At 46.8% G+C, this 13,740-nt stretch overlaps 13 non-coding genes across 13 annotated transcripts; 6 read left to right on the top strand and 7 right to left on the bottom strand.

Moving 5' to 3' along the window:
• Positions 1 to 626: 626 nt before the first annotated feature.
• On the bottom strand, positions 627 to 699 carry trnaf-gaa (transfer RNA phenylalanine (anticodon GAA)). The gene has a single exon. It is a non-coding gene; the product is annotated as a tRNA-Phe (tRNA).
• A 466-nt stretch (positions 700 to 1,165) lies between these two features.
• On the bottom strand, positions 1,166 to 1,239 carry trnat-cgu (transfer RNA threonine (anticodon CGU)). The gene has a single exon. It is a non-coding gene; the product is annotated as a tRNA-Thr (tRNA).
• A 181-nt stretch (positions 1,240 to 1,420) lies between these two features.
• On the top strand, positions 1,421 to 1,492 carry trnap-agg (transfer RNA proline (anticodon AGG)). Its single transcript has one exon. It is a non-coding gene; the product is annotated as a tRNA-Pro (tRNA).
• Positions 1,493 to 3,397: 1,905 nt separating this feature from the next.
• On the bottom strand, positions 3,398 to 3,471 carry trnat-cgu (transfer RNA threonine (anticodon CGU)). Its single transcript has one exon. It is a non-coding gene; the product is annotated as a tRNA-Thr (tRNA).
• Positions 3,472 to 3,652: 181 nt separating this feature from the next.
• Positions 3,653 to 3,724, top strand: trnap-agg (transfer RNA proline (anticodon AGG)). The gene has a single exon. It is a non-coding gene; the product is annotated as a tRNA-Pro (tRNA).
• Positions 3,725 to 5,629: 1,905 nt separating this feature from the next.
• On the bottom strand, positions 5,630 to 5,703 carry trnat-cgu (transfer RNA threonine (anticodon CGU)). The gene has a single exon. It is a non-coding gene; the product is annotated as a tRNA-Thr (tRNA).
• Positions 5,704 to 5,884: 181 nt separating this feature from the next.
• trnap-agg (transfer RNA proline (anticodon AGG)) lies at positions 5,885 to 5,956 on the top strand. Its single transcript has one exon. It is a non-coding gene; the product is annotated as a tRNA-Pro (tRNA).
• A 1,930-nt stretch (positions 5,957 to 7,886) lies between these two features.
• Positions 7,887 to 7,960, bottom strand: trnat-cgu (transfer RNA threonine (anticodon CGU)). Its single transcript has one exon. It is a non-coding gene; the product is annotated as a tRNA-Thr (tRNA).
• Positions 7,961 to 8,141: 181 nt separating this feature from the next.
• trnap-agg (transfer RNA proline (anticodon AGG)) lies at positions 8,142 to 8,213 on the top strand. The gene has a single exon. It is a non-coding gene; the product is annotated as a tRNA-Pro (tRNA).
• A 1,905-nt stretch (positions 8,214 to 10,118) lies between these two features.
• On the bottom strand, positions 10,119 to 10,192 carry trnat-cgu (transfer RNA threonine (anticodon CGU)). The gene has a single exon. It is a non-coding gene; the product is annotated as a tRNA-Thr (tRNA).
• Positions 10,193 to 10,373: 181 nt separating this feature from the next.
• trnap-agg (transfer RNA proline (anticodon AGG)) lies at positions 10,374 to 10,445 on the top strand. The gene has a single exon. It is a non-coding gene; the product is annotated as a tRNA-Pro (tRNA).
• A 1,905-nt stretch (positions 10,446 to 12,350) lies between these two features.
• trnat-cgu (transfer RNA threonine (anticodon CGU)) lies at positions 12,351 to 12,424 on the bottom strand. The gene has a single exon. It is a non-coding gene; the product is annotated as a tRNA-Thr (tRNA).
• Positions 12,425 to 12,605: 181 nt separating this feature from the next.
• Positions 12,606 to 12,677, top strand: trnap-agg (transfer RNA proline (anticodon AGG)). The gene has a single exon. It is a non-coding gene; the product is annotated as a tRNA-Pro (tRNA).
• The last annotated feature ends 1,063 nt before the right edge of the window (positions 12,678 to 13,740 follow it).

Below are 13,740 nucleotides of genomic sequence, written 5' to 3'. Positions count from 1 at the left end.
CCAGAAGGTGTTTGGCTAGTCCGTGTGGGCAGTGTCCAACCTAAGCCTGTCTTATAGGTGGCAATTTCGGGAGTGGGGCTGCTTTCTCTCTGTCATGAGCATGTCCATGGCGAAGCCAGAAATCCAGCCACTTGTATGCCAGAAAATTTCAGTCACGTGACTTTTTAATGTCAAAGAGCGGCCTGGATAGCTCAGCTGGTAGAGCATCAGACTTTTAATCTGAGGGTCCAGGGTTCAAGTCCCTGTTCAGGCGATGAATGATAGGCTGCTTCACCTACATGCAAAGCCTGCCTCTTTGGTCCTGATTTGGAACACATTGTCAATAGTCTGTTTTCGGAGCCCAGCTATTGTCCAAATTGACAAGGCCTTTGTCCTGAGCGTTGTAGCACACAAGACCAGTGCCAGAAAAAATGGGATTTTCGTCAAACATGGAAACAACCGAGCCACTGTTGGGCTTTCAAATATCACCTTGGCGTCATCAACTTGTGCCATTGTAGTGTTTGGATCGTAAGCTCCCCGAACGTTCGCTGGATTTTCAGAACGAAATCTGTGTCACTCATTAACCAGAGACACGTTCAGCAAGGCTTTTTAAATGATCTGGCAAGGCAAGAACAACATTTCAACTGTGCTGAAACCCGGGATTGAACCAGGGACCTTTAGATCTTCAGTCTAACGCTCTCCCAACTGAGCTATTTCAGCTGCAACACAGCATTTCCGCTTTTCCAGTCAGGCCTCAGTTCTTCAAATGTAACCAGGCTGGGCGGGTTGCCCTTGTCTTTTGCCGGCTAAAAGGAGGTCTTCGCAGATGAATCTCAGAGCCTATCACTGGTCACCTGAACAGGGACTGCTCGTCTGACTGTGGAACTTTTGTCCAGAAGGCATTTTGCTTGTCCAAGTGGGCACTTCAAATGTAAGTGGAGCTTAGAGGTGGCAATTTCAGGACAGGAGCTTCTTTCTCCATCCACATCTTCTCAGTCCAAGGCGAGCTCACATATTCTGCCTCGACTAAGCCGGAAGTCGGTAGGTCGGTCGTGTCCAAATTGACCAGGGTATTATTGCCTTCAGAAATGATGGGATTTTCTTCAACGCAACAAGGATTCTCATAGGAATACATGGTTTGAAATGTTTCAAAAGTAGCCGTGAAGGAGCCATGGAAACAGCCTAAAGGCACTGCTGGGATTTGAACCCAGAATCTCCTGTTTACGAGACAGGCACTTTGACCGACTCAGCCACAGCGCCCGCAAAGCTGCAGAATTTGCACCTAAATTACTCTTTGCCCTTAAAAACAATAACAAACGTCAAAACCACGACGACGCAATTTACCAATGCAATCGCATCATGTCAATTTTGGTACCAAGGGAATCCTGTCGTTTCGGCCGAAATTCTCAGCAACAAACAGCCGCTCTCTCAAGCTACCAAGGGCTTGTTGGTCTAGTGGTATGATTCTCGCTTAGGGTGCGAGAGGTCCCAGGTTCAACTCCTGGACAAGCCCTCCGTCTGTATAGGCTGACTTTTGACTTGATTATAACCTTTTAACGTAATTTCCCTAAAAAACGATCAAATAATGAAATGCTGTCAACTTTATCGTAGTCTGACACTGTGTACTTGGGGATCAGACAATGTCAGACACTTGCTATCGCCGGTTCCATGGTGTAATGGTTAGCACTCTGGACTCTGAATCCAGTGATCCAAGTTCAAGTCTTGGTGGGACCGACTTCTGCGTCTTGGACGGTCACCTCCTTTTACGTTAAGTGTGTGTGATTAGGGTTTTTTTTATTTGAGGATTTGAGTTGAAATACATATCTATAAATACCATATCAGTTGTTTCCCAAGATCAGGATGAGTTCCCAGAATGACGGTAAGGTCCGTGACAGCTGATGTCATACATCAGCTGGCAATATATGCATGTGAGGTAGACACTTCGGTTGTGTGTGGGGCGACACAAGTCTTTTCAGTTCCTCTGTCGAGTCAAGAAGGATACAGCACTGTACTGAAATCTGGGACCTTTAGATCTTCAGTCTGACGCTCTCCCAGCTATTTCAGCTGTGGAACGGGTTTTCGGCTTTTCCAGGTCAGGGCTCAGCCTGTCAAATGTAAGAAGGGGCACCAGTCCCGTTCCTGGTGCCCCTGTGTTTTGGGGGCAAAAAGGAGGCTTTGGCAAATGAACTTCAGAGCCTATCACTGGTCACCTGAACAGGGGCTTGAATCCTGGACACTCAGATCAAAAGTCGAATGTGTCAGTGACTGGCTCAACCTTTGTCTTATCTGACCATAAAATCTTTTACCCAGAAGGTGTTTGGCTAGTCCGTGTGGGCAGTGTCCAACCTAAGCCTGTCTTATAGGTGGCAATTTCGGGAGCATGTCCATGGCGAAGCCAGAAATCCAGCCACTTGTATGCCAGAAAATTTCAGTCACGTGACTTTTTAATGTCAAAGAGCGGCCTGGATAGCTCAGCTGGTAGAGCATCAGACTTTTAATCTGAGGGTCCAGGGTTCAAGTCCCTGTTCAGGCGGTGAATGATAGGCTGCTTCACCTACATGCAAAGCTGGTCCTGATTTGGAACACATTGTCAATAGTCTGAGCCCAGCTATTGTCCAAATTGACAAGGCCTTTGTCCTGAGCATTGTAGCACACAAGACCAGTTCCAGAAAAAATGGGATTTTCGTCAAACATGGAAACAACCGAGCCACTGTTGGGCTTTCAAATATCACCTTGGCGTCATCAACTTGTGTTTGGATCGTAAGCTCCCCGAACGTTCGCTGGATTTTCAGAACGAAATCTGTGTCACTCATTAACCAGAGACACGTTCAGCAAGGCTTTTTAAATGATCTGGCAAGGCAAGAACAACATTTCAACTGTGCTGAAACCCGGGATTGAACCAGGGACCTTTAGATCTTCAGTCTAACGCTCTCCCAACTGAGCTACTTCAGCTGCAACACAGCATTTCCGCTTTTCCAGTCAGGCCTCAGTTCTTCAAATGTAACCAGGCTGGGCGGGTTGCCCTTGTCTTTTGCCGGCTAAAAGGAGGTCTTCGCAGATGAATCTCAGAGCCTATCACTGGTCACCTGAACAGGGACTGCTCGTCTGACTGTGGAACTTTTGTCCAGAAGGCATTTTGCTTGTCCAAGTGGGCACTTCAAATGTAAGTGGAGCTTAGAGGTGGCAATTTCAGGACAGGAGCTTCTTTCTCCATCCACATCTTCTCAGTCCAAGGCGAGCTCACATATTCTGCCTCGACTAAGCCGGAAGTCGGTAGGTCGGTCGTGTCCAAATTGACCAGGGTATTATTGCCTTCAGAAATGATGGGATTTTCTTCAACGCAACAAGGATTCTCATAGGAATACATGGTTTGAAATGTTTCAAAAGTAGCCGTGAAGGAGCCATGGAAACAGCCTAAAGGCACTGCTGGGATTTGAACCCAGAATCTCCTGTTTACGAGACAGGCACTTTGACCGACTCAGCCACAGCGCCCGCAAAGCTGCAGAATTTGCACCTAAATTACTCTTTGCCCTTAAAAACAATAACAAACGTCAAAACCACGACGACGCAATTTACCAATGCAATCGCATCATGTCAATTTTGGTACCAAGGGAATCCTGTCGTTTCGGCCGAAATTCTCAGCAACAAACAGCCGCTCTCTCAAGCTACCAAGGGCTTGTTGGTCTAGTGGTATGATTCTCGCTTAGGGTGCGAGAGGTCCCAGGTTCAACTCCTGGACAAGCCCTCCGTCTGTATAGGCTGACTTTTGACTTGATTATAACCTTTTAACGTAATTTCCCTAAAAAACGATCAAATAATGAAATGCTGTCAACTTTATCGTAGTCTGACACTGTGTACTTGGGGATCAGACAATGTCAGACACTTGCTATCGCCGGTTCCATGGTGTAATGGTTAGCACTCTGGACTCTGAATCCAGTGATCCAAGTTCAAGTCTTGGTGGGACCGACTTCTGCGTCTTGGACGGTCACCTCCTTTTACGTTAAGTGTGTGTGATTAGGGTTTTTTTTATTTGAGGATTTGAGTTGAAATACATATCTATAAATACCATATCAGTTGTTTCCCAAGATCAGGATGAGTTCCCAGAATGACGGTAAGGTCCGTGACAGCTGATGTCATACATCAGCTGGCAATATATGCATGTGAGGTAGACACTTCGGTTGTGTGTGGGGCGACACAAGTCTTTTCAGTTCCTCTGTCGAGTCAAGAAGGATACAGCACTGTACTGAAATCTGGGACCTTTAGATCTTCAGTCTGACGCTCTCCCAGCTATTTCAGCTGTGGAACGGGTTTTCGGCTTTTCCAGGTCAGGGCTCAGCCTGTCAAATGTAAGAAGGGGCACCAGTCCCGTTCCTGGTGCCCCTGTGTTTTGGGGGCAAAAAGGAGGCTTTGGCAAATGAACTTCAGAGCCTATCACTGGTCACCTGAACAGGGGCTTGAATCCTGGACACTCAGATCAAAAGTCGAATGTGTCAGTGACTGGCTCAACCTTTGTCTTATCTGACCATAAAATCTTTTACCCAGAAGGTGTTTGGCTAGTCCGTGTGGGCAGTGTCCAACCTAAGCCTGTCTTATAGGTGGCAATTTCGGGAGCATGTCCATGGCGAAGCCAGAAATCCAGCCACTTGTATGCCAGAAAATTTCAGTCACGTGACTTTTTAATGTCAAAGAGCGGCCTGGATAGCTCAGCTGGTAGAGCATCAGACTTTTAATCTGAGGGTCCAGGGTTCAAGTCCCTGTTCAGGCGGTGAATGATAGGCTGCTTCACCTACATGCAAAGCTGGTCCTGATTTGGAACACATTGTCAATAGTCTGAGCCCAGCTATTGTCCAAATTGACAAGGCCTTTGTCCTGAGCATTGTAGCACACAAGACCAGTTCCAGAAAAAATGGGATTTTCGTCAAACATGGAAACAACCGAGCCACTGTTGGGCTTTCAAATATCACCTTGGCGTCATCAACTTGTGTTTGGATCGTAAGCTCCCCGAACGTTCGCTGGATTTTCAGAACGAAATCTGTGTCACTCATTAACCAGAGACACGTTCAGCAAGGCTTTTTAAATGATCTGGCAAGGCAAGAACAACATTTCAACTGTGCTGAAACCCGGGATTGAACCAGGGACCTTTAGATCTTCAGTCTAACGCTCTCCCAACTGAGCTACTTCAGCTGCAACACAGCATTTCCGCTTTTCCAGTCAGGCCTCAGTTCTTCAAATGTAACCAGGCTGGGCGGGTTGCCCTTGTCTTTTGCCGGCTAAAAGGAGGTCTTCGCAGATGAATCTCAGAGCCTATCACTGGTCACCTGAACAGGGACTGCTCGTCTGACTGTGGAACTTTTGTCCAGAAGGCATTTTGCTTGTCCAAGTGGGCACTTCAAATGTAAGTGGAGCTTAGAGGTGGCAATTTCAGGACAGGAGCTTCTTTCTCCATCCACATCTTCTCAGTCCAAGGCGAGCTCACATATTCTGCCTCGACTAAGCCGGAAGTCGGTAGGTCGGTCGTGTCCAAATTGACCAGGGTATTATTGCCTTCAGAAATGATGGGATTTTCTTCAACGCAACAAGGATTCTCATAGGAATACATGGTTTGAAATGTTTCAAAAGTAGCCGTGAAGGAGCCATGGAAACAGCCTAAAGGCACTGCTGGGATTTGAACCCAGAATCTCCTGTTTACGAGACAGGCACTTTGACCGACTCAGCCACAGCGCCCGCAAAGCTGCAGAATTTGCACCTAAATTACTCTTTGCCCTTAAAAACAATAACAAACGTCAAAACCACGACGACGCAATTTACCAATGCAATCGCATCATGTCAATTTTGGTACCAAGGGAATCCTGTCGTTTCGGCCGAAATTCTCAGCAACAAACAGCCGCTCTCTCAAGCTACCAAGGGCTTGTTGGTCTAGTGGTATGATTCTCGCTTAGGGTGCGAGAGGTCCCAGGTTCAACTCCTGGACAAGCCCTCCGTCTGTATAGGCTGACTTTTGACTTTTGACTTTTGACTTGATTATAACCTTTTAACGTAATTTCCCTAAAAAACGATCAAATAATGAAATGCTGTCAACTTTATCGTAGTCTGACACTGTGTACTTGGGGATCAGACAATGTCAGACACTTGCTATCGCCGGTTCCATGGTGTAATGGTTAGCACTCTGGACTCTGAATCCAGTGATCCAAGTTCAAGTCTTGGTGGGACCGACTTCTGCGTCTTGGACGGTCACCTCCTTTTACGTTAAGTGTGTGTGATTAGGGTTTTTTTTATTTGAGGATTTGAGTTGAAATACATATCTATAAATACCATATCAGTGGTATCCCAAGATCAGGATGAGTTCCCAGAATGACGGTAAGGTCCGTGACAGCTGATGTCATACATCAGCTGGCAATATATGCATGTGAGGTAGACACTTCGGTTGTGTGTGGGGCGACACAAGTCTTTTCAGTTCCTCTGTCGAGTCAAGAAGGACACAGCACTGTACTGAAATCTGGGACCTTTAGATCTTCAGTCTGACGCTCTCCCAGCTATTTCAGCTGTGGAACGGGTTTTCGGCTTTTCCAGGTCAGGGCTCAGCCTGTCAAATGTAAGAAGGGGCACCAGTCCCGTTCCCGGTGCCCCTGTGTTTTGGGGGCAAAAAGGAGGCTTTGGCAAATGAACTTCAGAGCCTATCACTGGTCACCTGAACAGGGGCTTGAATCCTGGACACTCAGATCAAAAGTCGAATGTGTCAGTGACTGGCTCAACCTTTGTCTTATCTGACCATAAAATCTTTTACTCAGAAGGTGTTTGGCTAGTCCGTGTGGGCAGTGTCCAACCTAAGCCTGTCTTATAGGTGGCAATTTCGGGAGCATGTCCATGGCGAAGCCAGAAATCCAGCCACTTGTATGCCAGAAAATTTCAGTCACGTGACTTTTTAATGTCAAAGAGCGGCCTGGATAGCTCAGCTGGTAGAGCATCAGACTTTTAATCTGAGGGTCCAGGGTTCAAGTCCCTGTTCAGGCGGTGAATGATAGGCTGCTTCACCTACATGCAAAGCTGGTCCTGATTTGGAACACATTGTCAATAGTCTGAGCCCAGCTATTGTCCAAATTGACAAGGCCTTTGTCCTGAGCATTGTAGCACACAAGACCAGTTCCAGAAAAAATGGGATTTTCGTCAAACATGGAAACAACCGAGCCACTGTTGGGCTTTCAAATATCACCTTGGCGTCATCAACTTGTGCCATTGTAGTGTTTGGATCGTAAGCTCCCCGAACGTTCGCTGGATTTTCAGAACGAAATCTGTGTCACTCATTAACCAGAGACACGTTCAGCAAGGCTTTTTAAATGATCTGGCAAGGCAAGAACAACATTTCAACTGTGCTGAAACCCGGGATTGAACCAGGGACCTTTAGATCTTCAGTCTAACGCTCTCCCAACTGAGCTACTTCAGCTGCAACACAGCATTTCCGCTTTTCCAGTCAGGCCTCAGTTCTTCAAATGTAACCAGGCTGGGCGGGTTGCCCTTGTCTTTTGCCGGCTAAAAGGAGGTCTTCGCAGATGAATCTCAGAGCCTATCACTGGTCACCTGAACAGGGACTGCTCGTCTGACTGTGGAACTTTTGTCCAGAAGACATTTGGCTTGTCCAAGTGGGCACTTCAAATGTAAGTGGAGCTTAGAGGTGGCAATTTCAGGACAGGAGCTTCTTTCTCCATCCACATCTTCTCAGTCCAAGGCGAGCTCACATAATCTGCCTCGACTAAGCCGGAAGTCGGTAGGTCGGTCGTGTCCAAATTGATCAGGGTATTATTGCCTTCAGAAATGATGGGATTTTCTTCAACGCAACAAGGATTCTCATAGAAAAACATGGTTTGAAATGTTTCAAAAGTAGCCGTGAAGAAGCCATGGAAACAGCCTAAAGGCACTGCTGGGATTTGAACCCAGAATCTCCTGTTTACGAGACAGGCACTTTGACCGACTCAGCCACAGCGCCCGCAAAGCTGCAGAATTTGCACCTAAATTACTCTTTGCCCTTAAAAACAATAACAAACGTCAAAACCACGACGACGCAATTTACCAATGCAATCGCATCATGTCAATTTTGGTACCAAGGGAATCCTGTCGTTTCGGCCGAAATTCTCAGCAACAAACAGCCGCCCTCTCAAGCTACCAAGGGCTTGTTGGTCTAGTGGTATGATTCTCGCTTAGGGTGCGAGAGGTCCCAGGTTCAACTCCTGGACAAGCCCTCCGTCTGTATAGGCTGACTTTTGACTTGATTATAACCTTTTAACGTAATTTCCCTAAAAAACGATCAAATAATGGAATGCTGTCAACTTTATCGTAGTCTGACACTGTGTACTTGGGGATCAGACAATGTCAGACACTTGCTATCGCCGGTTCCATGGTGTAATGGTTAGCACTCTGGACTCTGAATCCAGTGATCCAAGTTCAAGTCTTGGTGGGACCGACTTCTGCGTCTTGGACGGTCACCTCCTTTTACGTTAAGTGTGTGTGATTAGGGTTTTTTTTATTTGAGGATTTGAGTTGAAATACATATCTATAAATACCATATCAGTTGTTTCCCAAGATCAGGATGAGTTCCCAGAATGACGGTAAGGTCCGTGACAGCTGATGTCATACATCAGCTGGCAATATATGCATGTGAGGTAGACACTTCGGTTGTGTGTGGGGCGACACAAGTCTTTTCAGTTCCTCTGTCGAGTCAAGAAGGATACAGCACTGTACTGAAATCTGGGACCTTTAGATCTTCAGTCTGACGCTCTCCCAGCTATTTCAGCTGTGGAACGGGTTTTCGGCTTTTCCAGGTCAGGGCTCAGCCTGTCAAATGTAAGAAGGGGCACCAGTCCCGTTCCTGGTGCCCCTGTGTTTTGGGGGCAAAAAGGAGGCTTTGGCAAATGAACTTCAGAGCCTATCACTGGTCACCTGAACAGGGGCTTGAATCCTGGACACTCAGATCAAAAGTCGAATGTGTCAGTGACTGGCTCAACCTTTGTCTTATCTGACCATAAAATCTTTTACCCAGAAGGTGTTTGGCTAGTCCGTGTGGGCAGTGTCCAACCTAAGCCTGTCTTATAGGTGGCAATTTCGGGAGCATGTCCATGGCGAAGCCAGAAATCCAGCCACTTGTATGCCAGAAAATTTCAGTCACGTGACTTTTTAATGTCAAAGAGCGGCCTGGATAGCTCAGCTGGTAGAGCATCAGACTTTTAATCTGAGGGTCCAGGGTTCAAGTCCCTGTTCAGGCGGTGAATGATAGGCTGCTTCACCTACATGCAAAGCTGGTCCTGATTTGGAACACATTGTCAATAGTCTGAGCCCAGCTATTGTCCAAATTGACAAGGCCTTTGTCCTGAGCATTGTAGCACACAAGACCAGTTCCAGAAAAAATGGGATTTTCGTCAAACATGGAAACAACCGAGCCACTGTTGGGCTTTCAAATATCACCTTGGCGTCATCAACTTGTGTTTGGATCGTAAGCTCCCCGAACGTTCGCTGGATTTTCAGAACGAAATCTGTGTCACTCATTAACCAGAGACACGTTCAGCAAGGCTTTTTAAATGATCTGGCAAGGCAAGAACAACATTTCAACTGTGCTGAAACCCGGGATTGAACCAGGGACCTTTAGATCTTCAGTCTAACGCTCTCCCAACTGAGCTACTTCAGCTGCAACACAGCATTTCCGCTTTTCCAGTCAGGCCTCAGTTCTTCAAATGTAACCAGGCTGGGCGGGTTGCCCTTGTCTTTTGCCGGCTAAAAGGAGGTCTTCGCAGATGAATCTCAGAGCCTATCACTGGTCACCTGAACAGGGACTGCTCGTCTGACTGTGGAACTTTTGTCCAGAAGGCATTTTGCTTGTCCAAGTGGGCACTTCAAATGTAAGTGGAGCTTAGAGGTGGCAATTTCAGGACAGGAGCTTCTTTCTCCATCCACATCTTCTCAGTCCAAGGCGAGCTCACATATTCTGCCTCGACTAAGCCGGAAGTCGGTAGGTCGGTCGTGTCCAAATTGACCAGGGTATTATTGCCTTCAGAAATGATGGGATTTTCTTCAACGCAACAAGGATTCTCATAGGAATACATGGTTTGAAATGTTTCAAAAGTAGCCGTGAAGGAGCCATGGAAACAGCCTAAAGGCACTGCTGGGATTTGAACCCAGAATCTCCTGTTTACGAGACAGGCACTTTGACCGACTCAGCCACAGCGCCCGCAAAGCTGCAGAATTTGCACCTAAATTACTCTTTGCCCTTAAAAACAATAACAAACGTCAAAACCACGACGACGCAATTTACCAATGCAATCGCATCATGTCAATTTTGGTACCAAGGGAATCCTGTCGTTTCGGCCGAAATTCTCAGCAACAAACAGCCGCTCTCTCAAGCTACCAAGGGCTTGTTGGTCTAGTGGTATGATTCTCGCTTAGGGTGCGAGAGGTCCCAGGTTCAACTCCTGGACAAGCCCTCCGTCTGTATAGGCTGACTTTTGACTTGATTATAACCTTTTAACGTAATTTCCCTAAAAAACGATCAAATAATGAAATGTTGTCAACTTTATCGTAGTCTGACACTGTGTACTTGGGGATCAGACAATGTCAGACACTTGCTATCGCCGGTTCCATGGTGTAATGGTTAGCACTCTGGACTCTGAATCCAGTGATCCAAGTTCAAGTCTTGGTGGGACCGACTTCTGCGTCTTGGACGGTCACCTCCTTTTACGTTAAGTGTGTGTGATTAGGGTTTTTTTTATTTGAGGATTTGAGTTGAAATACATATCTATAAATACCATATCAGTTGTTTCCCAAGATCAGGATGAGTTCCCAGAATGACGGTAAGGTCCGTGACAGCTGATGTCATACATCAGCTGGCAATATATGCATGTGAGGTAGACACTTCGGTTGTGTGTGGGGCGACACAAGTCTTTTCAGTTCCTCTGTCGAGTCAAGAAGGATACAGCACTGTACTGAAATCTGGGACCTTTAGATCTTCAGTCTGACGCTCTCCCAGCTATTTCAGCTGTGGAACGGGTTTTCGGCTTTTCCAGGTCAGGGCTCAGCCTGTCAAATGTAAGAAGGGGCACCAGTCCCGTTCCTGGTGCCCCTGTGTTTTGGGGGCAAAAAGGAGGCTTTGGCAAATGAACTTCAGAGCCTATCACTGGTCACCTGAACAGGGGCTTGAATCCTGGACACTCAGATCAAAAGTCGAATGTGTCAGTGACTGGCTCAACCTTTGTCTTATCTGACCATAAAATCTTTTACCCAGAAGGTGTTTGGCTAGTCCGTGTGGGCAGTGTCCAACCTAAGCCTGTCTTATAGGTGGCAATTTCGGGAGCATGTCCATGGCGAAGCCAGAAATCCAGCCACTTGTATGCCAGAAAATTTCAGTCACGTGACTTTTTAATGTCAAAGAGCGGCCTGGATAGCTCAGCTGGTAGAGCATCAGACTTTTAATCTGAGGGTCCAGGGTTCAAGTCCCTGTTCAGGCGGTGAATGATAGGCTGCTTCACCTACATGCAAAGCTGGTCCTGATTTGGAACACATTGTCAATAGTCTGAGCCCAGCTATTGTCCAAATTGACAAGGCCTTTGTCCTGAGCATTGTAGCACACAAGACCAGTTCCAGAAAAAATGGGATTTTCGTCAAACATGGAAACAACCGAGCCACTGTTGGGCTTTCAAATATCACCTTGGCGTCATCAACTTGTGTTTGGATCGTAAGCTCCCCGAACGTTCGCTGGATTTTCAGAACGAAATCTGTGTCACTCATTAACCAGAGACACGTTCAGCAAGGCTTTTTAAATGATCTGGCAAGGCAAGAACAACATTTCAACTGTGCTGAAACCCGGGATTGAACCAGGGACCTTTAGATCTTCAGTCTAACGCTCTCCCAACTGAGCTACTTCAGCTGCAACACAGCATTTCCGCTTTTCCAGTCAGGCCTCAGTTCTTCAAATGTAACCAGGCTGGGCGGGTTGCCCTTGTCTTTTGCCGGCTAAAAGGAGGTCTTCGCAGATGAATCTCAGAGCCTATCACTGGTCACCTGAACAGGGACTGCTCGTCTGACTGTGGAACTTTTGTCCAGAAGGCATTTTGCTTGTCCAAGTGGGCACTTCAAATGTAAGTGGAGCTTAGAGGTGGCAATTTCAGGACAGGAGCTTCTTTCTCCATCCACATCTTCTCAGTCCAAGGCGAGCTCACATATTCTGCCTCGACTAAGCCGGAAGTCGGTAGGTCGGTCGTGTCCAAATTGACCAGGGTATTATTGCCTTCAGAAATGATGGGATTTTCTTCAACGCAACAAGGATTCTCATAGGAATACATGGTTTGAAATGTTTCAAAAGTAGCCGTGAAGGAGCCATGGAAACAGCCTAAAGGCACTGCTGGGATTTGAACCCAGAATCTCCTGTTTACGAGACAGGCACTTTGACCGACTCAGCCACAGCGCCCGCAAAGCTGCAGAATTTGCACCTAAATTACTCTTTGCCCTTAAAAACAATAACAAACGTCAAAACCACGACGACGCAATTTACCAATGCAATCGCATCATGTCAATTTTGGTACCAAGGGAATCCTGTCGTTTCGGCCGAAATTCTCAGCAACAAACAGCCGCTCTCTCAAGCTACCAAGGGCTTGTTGGTCTAGTGGTATGATTCTCGCTTAGGGTGCGAGAGGTCCCAGGTTCAACTCCTGGACAAGCCCTCCGTCTGTATAGGCTGACTTTTGACTTGATTATAACCTTTTAACGTAATTTCCCTAAAAAACGATCAAATAATGAAATGCTGTCAACTTTATCGTAGTCTGACACTGTGTACTTGGGGATCAGACAATGTCAGACACTTGCTATCGCCGGTTCCATGGTGTAATGGTTAGCACTCTGGACTCTGAATCCAGTGATCCAAGTTCAAGTCTTGGTGGGACCGACTTCTGCGTCTTGGACGGTCACCTCCTTTTACGTTAAGTGTGTGTGATTAGGGTTTTTTTTATTTGAGGATTTGAGTTGAAATACATATCTATAAATACCATATCAGTTGTTTCCCAAGATCAGGATGAGTTCCCAGAATGACGGTAAGGTCCGTGACAGCTGATGTCATACATCAGCTGGCAATATATGCATGTGAGGTAGACACTTCGGTTGTGTGTGGGGCGACACAAGTCTTTTCAGTTCCTCTGTCGAGTCAAGAAGGATACAGCACTGTACTGAAATCTGGGACCTTTAGATCTTCAGTCTGACGCTCTCCCAGCTATTTCAGCTGTGGAACGGGTTTTCGGCTTTTCCAGGTCAGGGCTCAGCCTGTCAAATGTAAGAAGGGGCACCAGTCCCGTTCCTGGTGCCCCTGTGTTTTGGGGGCAAAAAGGAGGCTTTGGCAAATGAACTTCAGAGCCTATCACTGGTCACCTGAACAGGGGCTTGAATCCTGGACACTCAGATCAAAAGTCGAATGTGTCAGTGACTGGCTCAACCTTTGTCTTATCTGACCATAAAATCTTTTACCCAGAAGGTGTTTGGCTAGTCCGTGTGGGCAGTGTCCAACCTAAGCCTGTCTTATAGGTGGCAATTTCGGGAGCATGTCCATGGCGAAGCCAGAAATCCAGCCACTTGTATGCCAGAAAATTTCAGTCACGTGACTTTTTAATGTCAAAGAGCGGCCTGGATAGCTCAGCTGGTAGAGCATCAGACTTTTAATCTGAGGGTCCAGGGTTCAAGTCCCTGTTCAGGCGGTGAATGATAGGCTGCTTCACCTACATGCAAAGCTGGTCCTGA

The sequence above is a fragment of the Dunckerocampus dactyliophorus genome, chromosome 13 (genome assembly GCF_027744805.1).
Source record: "Dunckerocampus dactyliophorus isolate RoL2022-P2 chromosome 13, RoL_Ddac_1.1, whole genome shotgun sequence".
Taxonomy (NCBI): domain Eukaryota; kingdom Metazoa; phylum Chordata; class Actinopteri; order Syngnathiformes; family Syngnathidae; genus Dunckerocampus; species Dunckerocampus dactyliophorus.
This window is presented reverse-complemented; position numbering and strand designations above follow the sequence as displayed.